The 12,456-nt window shown below is 46.4% G+C and overlaps 1 protein-coding gene and 1 long non-coding RNA gene across 2 annotated transcripts in view; one reads left to right on the top strand and one right to left on the bottom strand.

Moving 5' to 3' along the window:
* The window catches only part of COPS8 (COP9 signalosome subunit 8), a 439,461-nt gene that overhangs the window by 389,853 nt on the left and 37,152 nt on the right, over positions 1-12,456 (top strand). The gene's annotated exons all lie outside the window — the stretch shown is intronic.
* The window catches only part of LOC126932630 (uncharacterized), a 28,985-nt gene continuing 24,215 nt past the window's right edge, over positions 7,687-12,456 (bottom strand). The window contains exon 3 of the long non-coding RNA XR_007718251.1: positions 7,687-10,764. This is a non-coding gene — a long non-coding RNA (uncharacterized LOC126932630). The remainder of the gene's footprint in view (positions 10,765-12,456) is intronic.

The following is a 12,456-nucleotide window of genomic DNA, read 5'->3' as shown; positions in this document are numbered from 1 at the left end:
ATCCTTTTGAGTCTGGCTTTTAAGATCTTCTAGGTAGGACCACAGCAATGCTGACTCTATTTCTACTTATTCTCCACTGATTAAGGGAAGCCTGTCTGTGTATTCAAACCAAATGTCCTGTGAATCATGAAGCTCTTCAGTCCAGCTAATAGAAACAGGAGCTGTTCTCAGGCCCTGGTCAGCTCCAGTTACTTCTGGTCTTTTTGGGTGGTTCTTTCCCCAAAGTTGGGAGGTTTTCATGTGATCATGAATACTCACCAGAACCCTCAGTGGTGACGCTCTGCACCCGCTGTCTGCCTCCCGATCATTCTTTCTGTACAGCGCTCTCCTTGCTGGCATTCTGTCCTGTGAGCTCCTCCTGCCTCTTGGATTTCTCTATACTCTCAGTTCTGTCTCCTCAACTCAGGGACTCCACTGAGCTCTGCCTGGGTTCCCCCTTCTCTGAATAGGAGCCTAGAAACACTATCAAGGAAGACAGGCTGAGCAATTGGAGGCCTCATTATTGTTCATTTGCTGTCACAGAGAGTTCACTGCCCTTCATTGTTTGATGTCCAGTGACTTGAAAACATTATATCACATGTTTTGTCTGTGTTTTGATTGTTTTGGGGAGGAAGGTAAATAAAATCCCCATCACTTCATTTTGTCGGAAAAGCAAGTGCATTTGATAGAATATTGCAGCTTTCATAAATGAACTAGATTATTAGGATTATATGCAGTAACAGAGATCTGACATTAAATATTGAGTAAAAATAATCCAATTTGAAGAAAAATATATTCTGTCTGAAAAAGTTTACTTAATTTCAAAACGTGCAAAGGTATCCTGTATACCAGTTTTATATAGAGAAACATAAACATATGTATGAGAAACACCTAAGCCAACACAGGGGAGGTGATGCATCAGGAAAGAGAAAATTGGAAGAGAGGACCAGGGGATAATAAAATGGGGTTTGAACTTTATCTATAATGTCTTATTTAAAATAAAAACATCAAACAAACATCTAAATATGTTAGTATATTAGCATTACTTAGAGCTGATGGTTGGCTAAAAGAATACTCACTATATATTTTTAAGTCTCCCAATTATTTCTTAATTTAAAATATCTGTTATTTAGGTTATTAGCAGCTTCTGCTGCCGAGAATAGATATTTGAATTTGCCTTTCGGGCTCCCCACCCTGCTCACCATCCTTGCTCACATTTGCATAATTAAACAGCTCACAGAGGTGCCTTCCTCAGGAAAAAGAAAACCTTCTTCTAAGAAGGAAATATCCAATAATAGAATTCTAAGGAGGTAAATTGTTGTGGGTGGTTATTGGAGAGGTTTTTTTAAGATGTAGGCAGAGTTCTAAATTCACATCTGCAAAATAGAAAAATCTGTTTTGATAAATACTCATTTAGACTGACCTGTGCATATCTATTACTGCTCATTCTTGTGCTTTCAGTGAAATTAGTGGTGTGTGTGTGTGTGTGTGTGTGTACATGTGCACATTTTCTTGTTCAAGGATAACAGGAATAGAGAACCTCAAAGACTCAGGAGGATTTGTAGGCTCCACTCTCAGGGTGATATAAGAAGGCACTGAATTCCCCTGCTGTCCATTTTGTAATATTATTTAATGTTAATTCACGAACACCCCAGTGCATGAATTGCTGTTAGGGCTATTGCATGATTACCTTGGGGGGCTAGTCTACACCCCTGTGAGAAATGTCATGTTTCTCTTGACGAGAGTCAGTGGTCCCAGTGTCACAAGTGACAGGAAGAGGCCAATCTAGGGACAAAAAGCAAAGAATTGCATAATTTGTTTGTGGGAGCCTTTGCCAGTCTGGTTTGGACTCAAAAGTAAACAGATGTTCTGAAAATTCACCAATGCAGTCCACAGGCTCCTGCCATGTGGAACAGGGAGAGGAAGCCTTCAGCCGCGGGCTCTGAAGGTAACATATGCATTTCTTGTAATATTTTTCCCTTCCATTAACTCACAAATTTCCATACAATTTTGAAGCTACAGGCTGATTATTGCTATGCTTTGAAGAATTAAGGGCAAGTGTATTCCATAGTCAAAGCGGGCCATGGAGGACGCCGTGCACCCAAGGCAGATCCCAGCTGGGCCCTGTGGAGCCGTGTCCTCGGGAGAGTCACGGAAGCAGAGGCAGCAGAATGGCATGACCAGGAGACTCGCTGGATGATCGCGGCGCCCACTCCTGAACACACGGGGCAGCTGTCTCTGATACTTGTCAATGTTACTTGGAAATAATTTGAGAAGGGCTTTTTTGGGCAATTAAATGATTAGGCATCTCTCATGACATTAACATCTCATTATTAACTGAAAATGTGGTTTAATTTTATAGTTGTGGATTGGTGAGGAGCAAATATGTGGATGCCTCTCTGGGAAGGAACAGGAGACGAAGACTGAGCGTTAGCCCCCCTCGTTGCTCTGCGGCAGGACAGCGCAGCCTTTCTTCTGTTTCACACAAGCTGATGGGATGCACACTCCATGGTGAAAACAGAGCCAGGTGGATTCGCTCCCGTCACAACCCTTCCTTTTCTCCTCAAGAACCATGACTAAACTTTGCTGATGACAATATGGGACCGCAGGTGAGGGATGGTGTCATCGTTTCCCAGGCTTGCATCTTAGATATTTATAAAGAAGGACATTTTGGCACTTTAATACTGATAACACCTTATTTGTGTATGGCCTATGACAGCTCCGTCTTTACAGGCAAAGGCAGCTGAGAAGAAAACAAGAGAGGAAACAGGCAAAGACAGTGTTTGACAGACTGAAGGAAGAAGGATGAGGGGGCTCTTGAGAACTGGAGAAATAAACAGCAAAGCCATTCTCAATCGAGGGTTATTCAAGGAAATAGCAGCCACACTCGACATTTCAAACAGATGAAATCTAATACAGGAAATTGCTTAAACAGGTACTGGGCAAGTGGAGTCTCTAAGCAGGGGACGGCAGACAATGGGAAGACTAGCACAGTGGGCAGCTGCTGCCACCATCTCAGTGCTGGGCGGGTACAGGGAGGAGCATCCTGGCAGCACCCGGGGATCCAGGTCACCCAGTGAAAACGGCAACAGAGGCAGGAAAATCCAGGCACGGCCTGAGCCATGGAGACACTAAGTTGTAGCTGGAGACTCCACAAGAAGAACAGAAAGGAGATGCAGCCTGGCTCTTCCCGGCCTCTGGCCCACCAGTCTCAACCAAATTCTTCCAGGATCTGAAGGGCAAGGGAGCTGAGAGGGGACATCTCGTGTGATGGTGATCAGAGTAGGGAAGGGGAGGGATCAATCCAAAGAGTGAGGTTGCCAGATCAAACACAAATGCCCAGTTTGAATATCAGATAAACAATGAAAAATTTTTAGCATAACTATGCCTCATGCGATATTTGGTATTCAGTTATACAAACATTTATCCATTGTTTTTCTGAAATTCAAATCGACCTGAGCACCCTGTGTGTTTATTTAAAAATCTGAGAGCAAATGGGGAGGTAACTGGCACCTATGGCAATAAATGCTAACAGGGGCCCAGAATTCTCCCTGGCCCAGAGGGTTACACCCACGAAGGAAAGGGAATTTTGCAAAAGACTAAAGGTTAATTCCAGGAAAAAAATGAAAATTAGGGGAGGGAGATGGCTGAGGAGTTAATACATCAAAGTCTTCAAAATACCTTACAGTAAAGATCAAGGACAAAAGGATTCCCACAGATGCTGGAAAAGGAAGCCTGGGGCTAGGGGATGGGATTGTGAGTTTGCACTCAAGGATCCTGATTATGAGTCATGTCACTGATTGAAGCCTGAAACCAATTAGAGTCAAAATTATGCTTGGCCTCAAAATGAAAAATCTGAGGCATGATTTTTGAAGGATGAGAAAGCACAAGCTTTTATTGGAGTCTCTCATCACCTTGCTGTGCTGTGGTGGGAACTGGCACAAAAAACAGGAAGAATTGGAGAAAAAACCATCACCCTCTGGATCCCAGGAGATTCTCGGGAGTTTGGATCAGTGACGAGTGCTGTCGTCTGCTCTCAGGAAGGAGATTGTGGGGAGATAGTCGCTAACTTGGGGGTATTGGATTATCAATGGGCCTGCGGGCACGTGGGGCTTTCTTTGGGCATATTGTACCCTCCTTAAACACTCACACACACACTCACACACACACACTCACACACATACACTCACACACACACACTCACACACACACTCACGCTCACACACACATATACACACATTCTCACACACACACTCACACGCACACTCACACACACACACACACTGGAGGCAGAAAAGGTAACTTGGAAATGACTCACACTGCCTGCCCAACCTGAGCAGATGGTATACCTCTCACTGGGGAGCAGTTGTAGCACCTCAATTTTCAACCCTCTCTCTACCATCAGTAACCAACACCTTAAAGCAAGGAGGGCCTTGAACACACTTATAACAGTTATTGAGGACTCATTTGTTTTGACAGCAACTGAGGCAGGACTGACAGGAAAACTGTTGTATCAGTATTCAGGAGTGAACTATTTCTGCATGAAAGACGTACTTCTGCTACCTCTTGGTTTTCAGTTACAAACACATACATGTTCAATGAACAAGAGCAGGCACGGTTAACTCCAAGAGAGTTGCTCTGCCAGAAAGCTTTCTTGTCTACCCCAATTTTCATATAAAAATTCAAATTGTGCAAGAAGTTTAGTGACCCGAAAGCAATATGGGCTAGTTACCCCCAGCATCAGAGGTTAAAAATGGCTGCTGCCCTCAGAGGTCATGCAAGCTAAAGTGAGGTAAGTCTTCAGTAAAGTGAGTTAGGAGCTGACGGAGCAATGAGTGGGAAAGCTGCATGCTGAGCTTGTTGTGGGATCGCAATTTAAGGTAGCAGTTCTGGGACAAAGAACTTTAGGAATTGAACCTCCCAGATTTGGATACCTCTTTCTAACTCCAGACTCTCGTGGGGAAACAACTCCACAGGCTGACAGTTCTGTGAAGCGTCTTCCTGAGGCTTCCTATTTGTTTGTATCATATTCAAGTGCTGCTGCTGCTGCTGTTACTTTACAATCCTTGGAAACAAAATACACATAGATTCTGAATCCACATGCTCAACGTGGCTGCCACTAGCCACCCGTGACTACTGAGTATTTAAAGTGTGACTGGGGCAACTGAAAAACTAAATTTTTAATTTTAATTTTACTTTAATTAATTGTAAATTAAAACTGGGACTTGATTCAGTTATTGGAAAACTTTGAAGTATCTTTGGGGACACTTGGGCGTGTGAATTTAAGTTTTTAACTGCAGATCTTATGAAATTTAAATACAGATCAAGTAGTTCTAATGAAAATTTAGCATCTGCCTTGAGATGTAAAGTAAGTAGAAAATACATACTAGATTTTAAAGATTTGGTAGGAAAACTATAAAATATATCATTAATAAGCTCATCATGTAATTGGTTACATGACGAAATAGCATTTTGGATATATTGGGTTAAATAAGTTATAGTATTAAAATTAATTTTGCCTGTTTTATATTTTCTGTTTTTAATACAGATACTGGAAAACTCAAAGTTACTATGTGACTAACATTATATTTCTGTTGGATGAAACTTCTCTGAATTCCCATATCTTCATATGCTCTGTATCTCTATGAGCTTAAATGTATAGAGGCCCCGCTCTCTACCTCAGCCTTCTTCCCTTGTAATCTCCCTAGAACAGTTGGGTACAAGTTGACTGGGAAAAAAGTGAGGATAGAGATGAGGGCGGCACGTGCAATCACAGTGGGAGTATGAGGTGGACAAATGGACTTGTCCTCTCAGCCAACCTTTTGTTCCCTTCACTCTCTCATCCCTGGTAGGAAGAGGATCTTCAGTAACACAGAGCAAAGAAAGGCAGACTTTGCAAACAGAATGCAACGTCATGATTATGAGAGAGCCATTGTGTGCATGAGAAATGTTTGGTTCACCCCAAGTGACTCGCCTTTAAGACCCTGAAGGGCTAGAACATTTGCTTGACTTCTAGATCATTGCCCTGATGGTCCCAGGGGCCAATGGTCTCCTTCTCTGTGCTCTGTGAGAACCTCTGGCCCCCAATGGAAGGGAGCCTGAGAGCGATGCATGTATGGGAAACTCTGGAAGGAATGTGGGGACAAGAGAGAAGAGGGAGGAGGACAGGACAGAAGGGACACCCAGGCATTGGCCTGGTTCCGGCTGCATGTGGCGGACCGGATGAGACATGTATCTCAACGGGGTGCACCGTCTTCCAGCCTCTGTGCGCGTCTGCGATTGTGCCTGTCTAGAAGCTAAATTACTCTCTTTCTGGTGACAGATATAGCAAGTACAACTCAGTGCTTTCATTAATAATCTATAACTCTGACCCCTGAAATAGGAATTTAATTGATGTTTCCCCCAGTTTTAGCCAAAAGACAGCTGTCTAACAATATGAGCTAATGCTTTAGAATAAACTTGGCTAGGCGTTCCTAGCTTGGTTTGTACAGTTCGATTCTCACGGCTTTTTGTGGAGGCCAACCCATTGCCAATGTCCACTTTCACATTTCCAGTAATAATGATAGCGGCTGGAATATGTAGGGCGCACAAAAGACTGTCAAAATGAGACTAGGCCTCTAATTAAGCCATACCATATCCATCCCATTAAGCTGCAAAATCATGAAGCAGGAAAGCTGGTTCTTACTATGTGAGCCTGGGAGCACAGTGACAGTTGGAATGGCATGGAATGAGGTGCACGTGGCCAGCCAAGGCTTGCTTCTGCCAGACTTTTTCCCCTATGGTCAGAAAAGACAGGTGCCAAAAACCTGAGAGATGAAATAATCCATTTTTTAAAAATCCAGACCACTGGCAGGGAGATTACATTATAACCCAAAAGAGTAGTTAACATATTAGGGTCTTTGTTTATAGAACCTCACGGAGCCATGTGACAGGACGGGAATGCATTCACTGGACTTGCATTCCAAAGAATCTGCTTAATACCTAGGTGTTGGGGTGTTGTGGGTCCTTGGACATGGCTTAATTTAACAGTGCTGGCGGTGGGGACGTCACATGCATCTGTGCTCAGCCTGGAGCACAACCTGGGAGAACCTGCCCAGCATGTTTTCTGGGGGCTGGGCAGCCTGCAGAGGGAGGGGGCTATTGGAGATTTGGCAAGCAGAAGGCGACTGCTGCAAACCATGCTGGGGGCAGCACTGGTTGACCCCAAGGTGGGTAACATGAAGCCCAGCTCAGCCCCTACCCAGAGGAGTTGGCAAGGGCTGTGAGCTCAGGTAGGCTGGCATGCCCTGCCTCCCCCCTCTCTCAATCCCATCCCCGGGAGATGTCAATTCCGGGGGCACTCACATTTCTGCCTAGAGGAGGAGCAGAGGGACAATAAGACCCCAGTCCCCAGTGGCTGGGGGCTCCCTGGTAAACTTCATCGCGGTGGGGGCAGCGGCGTAGGGAAGGGGCACCGACTCTCCACTCCCCGAGCAGTGCCGACCTGCGACCCCACGGATGACAGGCAGGCACCTTGACATACTAGGAGAGCCAGACCCATGCCATGGTGCTCTTAAAATCTCTTAAAGGTACAAAACAACATGTATTCCTTTTTTTAAGAAAATAGTAAAACACAAAAATCATTATATATTATACTTAAAGTATAATAATAATAATAATAGAGAAATAATAAAACAAAAAAAATCATCTGTAATCCCATCACACAGAGAGAACCACTGGTAAGAAGTTTTATGAAACATGACATTTTACTTTGTATTTACTGTTTTTCACCTGTTATTTTCATTTTAGAACATTGTTCTATGCCATTGGGTATTTTTCAATATTACCTATTTAATAGAGATATAGTGCTCATTTTCAGGTATGCATAAATCCATCTCTCTATTGTTTGGGTTTGAAGTAGACTTCATATTAAATATATATATATGTGTGTGTGTGTGTGTATATATATGCATGTATATATGTATTTATCTTGATGTCAGCAGATTTCATTGCTGAAAAGAATTCCTTTTCTATTATTTCCCATGATTTCCCTCTCCCATTGCATATGACTTTTCAAATCGTTGTTGATATGATTTGCCTCTGTGTCCCTGACCAAATCTCATGTTGAATTGTAACCCCAGTGTCAGGGAGGACCTAGGGGAGGTGAGTGCAACATGGAGGCAGAGTTCTCATGAATGGTTTGCCACCGTCTGCCGCTGGTAGTGTATAGTGACAGAGTTTTCACAAGATCTGGTTGTATAAAAGTGTGTAGGCTGGGAGCAGTGGCTCACACCTGTAATCCCAACACTTTGGGAGGCCGAGGCAGGTGGATCACTTGCAGTCAGGAGTTTGAAACCAGCCTAGTCAAAATGGTGAAACCCCATCTCTACTAAAAATAAAAGAATTAGCTGGGTGTAGTGGTGTGCACCTGTAATCCCAGCTACTCGGGAGGCTGAGGCAGGAGAATCGCTTGAATCCAAGAGGCAATGGTTGCAGTGAGCTGAGATCATGCCACTGCACTCCAGCCTGGGTGACAGAGCAAGTCTTCTTTAAAAAAAAAAAACAAAAGTGGGGCACCTTCCCGCTCTCTCTCTCCTTCCTGCTTCTGCCAGGTGAGATGCCTGCTCCCTCACTGCCTCCACCATGGGTAAAAACTCCCGGAGGCCACCCCAGAAGTAGATGTTGCCACGCTTCCTGTACAGCCTGTGGAAGTGTGAGCCGATTCAACCTCTTTCCTTTATACATTACCCAGTCTCAGGTATTTTTCTGTAACAGTGCGAGAATGGACTAACACGGTTGTGTGGCCATGCTTCCTCAGCTGTGGCTTATTGACTGTTAAATATTTGCATGGAGCCACGTTTCCCACAGGCTGCTCCCAGCCAGCGGCTGAGCTAGGCAGGTCCACCCTGGGGAGAGGTTGGGGCTGGGTCTTCTGGTTCAGGCTTGAGGATGCCCCGTGGCTTTGCAGAACTTTCCTGGGGCCACCTGCTCGCAACCATCCCTCCTCTCTCCTTCACTGGGGTCAGACTCACACCACAGTCTGAAGGCTATTCCAGCTCCCCCCAGCTTCCCCCCAGTTTCTCTTAGGCATTTTCCCTGATGAAATGGTTGCCTATTTGATCCATTTCTTTGCACCGCTTCTTAGGGGACCTGGGGTAAGACTACCTGCTTCCTACTCCTCGCCAGATCGCCCCTGTGGATGGCTGTTCCGCAGGAGGGGTCTTGCCTTGCCTCCTCCGCCGTCATGGTTTCAGGGTGCTGGGAGCTGTCACTGCACGGAACACATCCCGGTTCCCAGGCTGCCCGAATGTGAGGGCGCCTCCCTTCTTCACCTGCATGGTGACTCCTGAGGCCGCGTTCCTGGGGTCCTCGGCAGCCCCTCCTTCCTGTCTCTGTGATGGTGCATCTTGGCTGAGGTGTAGAAGATGGGGAAGTGAGCGGGCTGAGAGCAAAGAGAGGTGATTGATGGAAACGAGAAGAAAGGCGTTCTGCTCAACTCACAGAAGCAGCCAAGGAATGGAGCACAGGCGCTGCTGAGTTCCCCCGGAGCACAGGCACAGGTGTCTCCATCGGGGACAGGGGAAAAGTTAAAAACACAAACAAGAACAAAACTTTGTGTAGGTGGTCTCTGTGCTGGGACACAAACTGAGGCCCTCTGCGTTTCACACCGAGGCCATTCATGGCATCGGGGTCCTTTTGCTCCTCTCAGGCATCCCTTCTTCCCAGTTTCTGCCTTAAGGAAAGGTCGTCATCTCTGTTTTCCTCTTGCATTGTTTTCACCTTTATCTGTGGAAAGTTGGGAAGACTGTACAGGCAGCTTTCTCCAGATGACAGGTGAAGCAACAGCCGTAGGAAACTCTACATCCATCTGAAATTGTAGTTTCTGCTGAGGGTTAATATTTTAAATGGAACCTATGAGCCCACTGTGAAGCCAAGCCCAGCTCAGTGGTGGAGGAGCGTCTACAGGAGCCATGAGGCGCAGCATTTTCTAGTTCCTGCCCAAAAACAGAAAAGAAACTTTTCTCTGCAGATTTTGTCAAGGGGCTCTGCGGGCAGTTGCACTTTCAACCCTCATTTGCCCATTAGCAAATGGAAAAATTATAATCATGTGAACTATTTTTGTTTTGTTTTTTAAATGTTGAATGAGGTAGCAGTGTAGGTAAAATCCTGCATTTGGAGGCCAGAACTGTAAAAGCCATTTTTGAAAGGAAGACAGTTCTCGACAATAAGCATCTTGATCTTGAAACCCTTGAGGAGCAGGGACAGAGCATACAGTGCAGGAACAAGAACAGCAAAAGAAAATGAGCAAACCATACTGGAAAAGCAACCCTTGACCAGCCCCGCCGGCTCTGAGCCATGTGCCAGGTGGGGTCAGGGGAGAAGCTCTGGGTCCTGCCTGCTGTGTTCTGGCCGCAACCCCAAGCTGTCCCTGAGGGCTGCGCCCCAGAATCCGAGGACGTGAAAACATGGTTTTGAGCCCTCCTCTGGTGAGGAAGGGATTGGCAGACTCTCAGATCATGCCGAGGCTGCTCTTGTTTGCTGTTTCATGAATGTGTGTTTCGTGTGCATGTTGAAAGGAGCAAACTGTGTGTCGCCTATGAAACATGGGTTTGGTTCTTCAGAAGAAATCCTTCTGGAGTTCTCACAAAGCTCCAAGTTATCCAGAAGCCCCAGGGACCAAACACGCATTCTGGTTGGAACTGTGATACCCAGATGGGCCAGTCGTGGAAATGGAGCTCATGGAAGGTGGCCTCGTGATGGCTGGTGGAGCAGGAAGGATGCCAGGCAGGGCCCCCTTGAATCAGCCTGGCCGAGAGAGGTGGGCAGGATTCAGTGAGGATATCTCACACTGCACTGAAATTAATACTTTATTTACACACATTCACACATATACAATACACCAAGAGACAGAAGAGGGAAAAAACTATGATAATTTGCTGTTTATGTGAGTTTCTACACGGATACAAAACACTCTTGTATGCAAAGTTCACAAGGCCCGGGCTCCTTCCCAGCGCACCTCTGCCCCGCCGGGCTTCACCTCGTGTCCTCACGGCAATGCGCTGGGCAGGGTGAGTCCCACATCGCTCTCAACAGCTGAAGGGGAGCTGCTTGTCTTGGCAGGACCTTGAGAGTTAATGACGCATGTAATAGTGTGTGGGGAAAGTGAGAGACGACGGAGGATCGTGCGGTACAAAAAAAGCAAAAATATGTGTTATAGAAATAGAATATTTTTTGCATCAAACTGAAATCCTCCCTATCCTGAGAATTTCAGGACAACAACAAAGTCACAGGTCACATCCTGAAGGACACCCTACCGGACTCTGGCTTTACCCCTCTTAGTACCCTGGGGTGGGGGTATCAATCTAGAAAGCCACCTATTGCAGGGTGTGTGTGTGTGTGTGTGTGCGCGCGCGCGCGCACGTGCGTGTGTGTTTGTGTGTATTCATTAGTACTTGCAGTCACTGTGAAGACACCAACTGTTCTGAACAAGACTTTCCAATAATGAAGGGCGAGCTTGCCTGAAACAAACTAGAAAAACACCATAAAAGAAGAAAAGGGAAAGCATGCCCAGGAGAGCCTCAAATGTCTTTTGTCCATATTGCTGTTTTCGTAAATCCGGGGTGAATAAAAAGCTGGCACTCTCCGGGTTTTGACTGGTCCTGGAATTCTTTTGTGGTGAGCACCACCTTGTGGTCTGCCTTTTGCATTTCCCAAGAACACGATGTCACGGTCCCAGGCTTGCTGAAACCTGGTTACCACACTCGGGCTGGCCTCTCCTCCCCAGCCTCCCACATCTGCTCCATCCCACCCTACCAGACCCTTCCCACTCGAGGGCTCAGACCCATCTCAGGCTTGCCCCAGTAGGCTTGTCCCACTTTCTGGAAATAAGACTGAACATTAAGTTGCTGGCCTGAGCCCAAGGCCCAGGTGTCTTATTACGGCTGCTGTGCCACTCACAGGGTCTCTCTGGGGCCACCCCTGGGGGACCATTGCCCTACACAGCGCCCACACACACAGTCCCTCCATATGCCCATTTTGCTCAAAATTTCTCTCTCCTCACTCCTACATCCCCCTTCAGCAACTTGCTGGGATTTTTTTTGGCATAATGTAGTGGGTCTGGCCAATCCCCAGAACAGGAACCTTCCCAGCAGCCCGCCACCCCTAGTCTACGATCACCGTCAACTTCAACCATAAACACCTGGAGCAAGGAAAGCGTTGCCCCACCCCCTGGGAAACTCCGCATCCCTCCACATAAGGACCCACCCTGCACCCGGGGGGCACTGGAGGCGTCTCAGCCAAAGCGACTGCAGATGCTGGCGTAAATCCACGTCGGACAACCAAAGGTGCCTCGCGGAGCGCCGCGATAAGCTCTGCCGAGGCCTGAAGCAAACAGGTAGAGCCGGGGTGTCATCCCAGAATAAAGCACAGTCAGAGAACAAGACGAGGAGAAGGAGGAAGGAACCGGAACGAGGTGGCTGCATGCACTGGGTGTAAGCA

This window comes from Macaca thibetana, chromosome 12 (genome assembly GCF_024542745.1).
Source record: "Macaca thibetana thibetana isolate TM-01 chromosome 12, ASM2454274v1, whole genome shotgun sequence".
Lineage (NCBI taxonomy): Eukaryota > Metazoa > Chordata > Mammalia > Primates > Cercopithecidae > Macaca > Macaca thibetana.
Note: the sequence above shows the minus strand (reverse complement) of the source record. Positions and strands in the feature narration are given on the sequence as shown.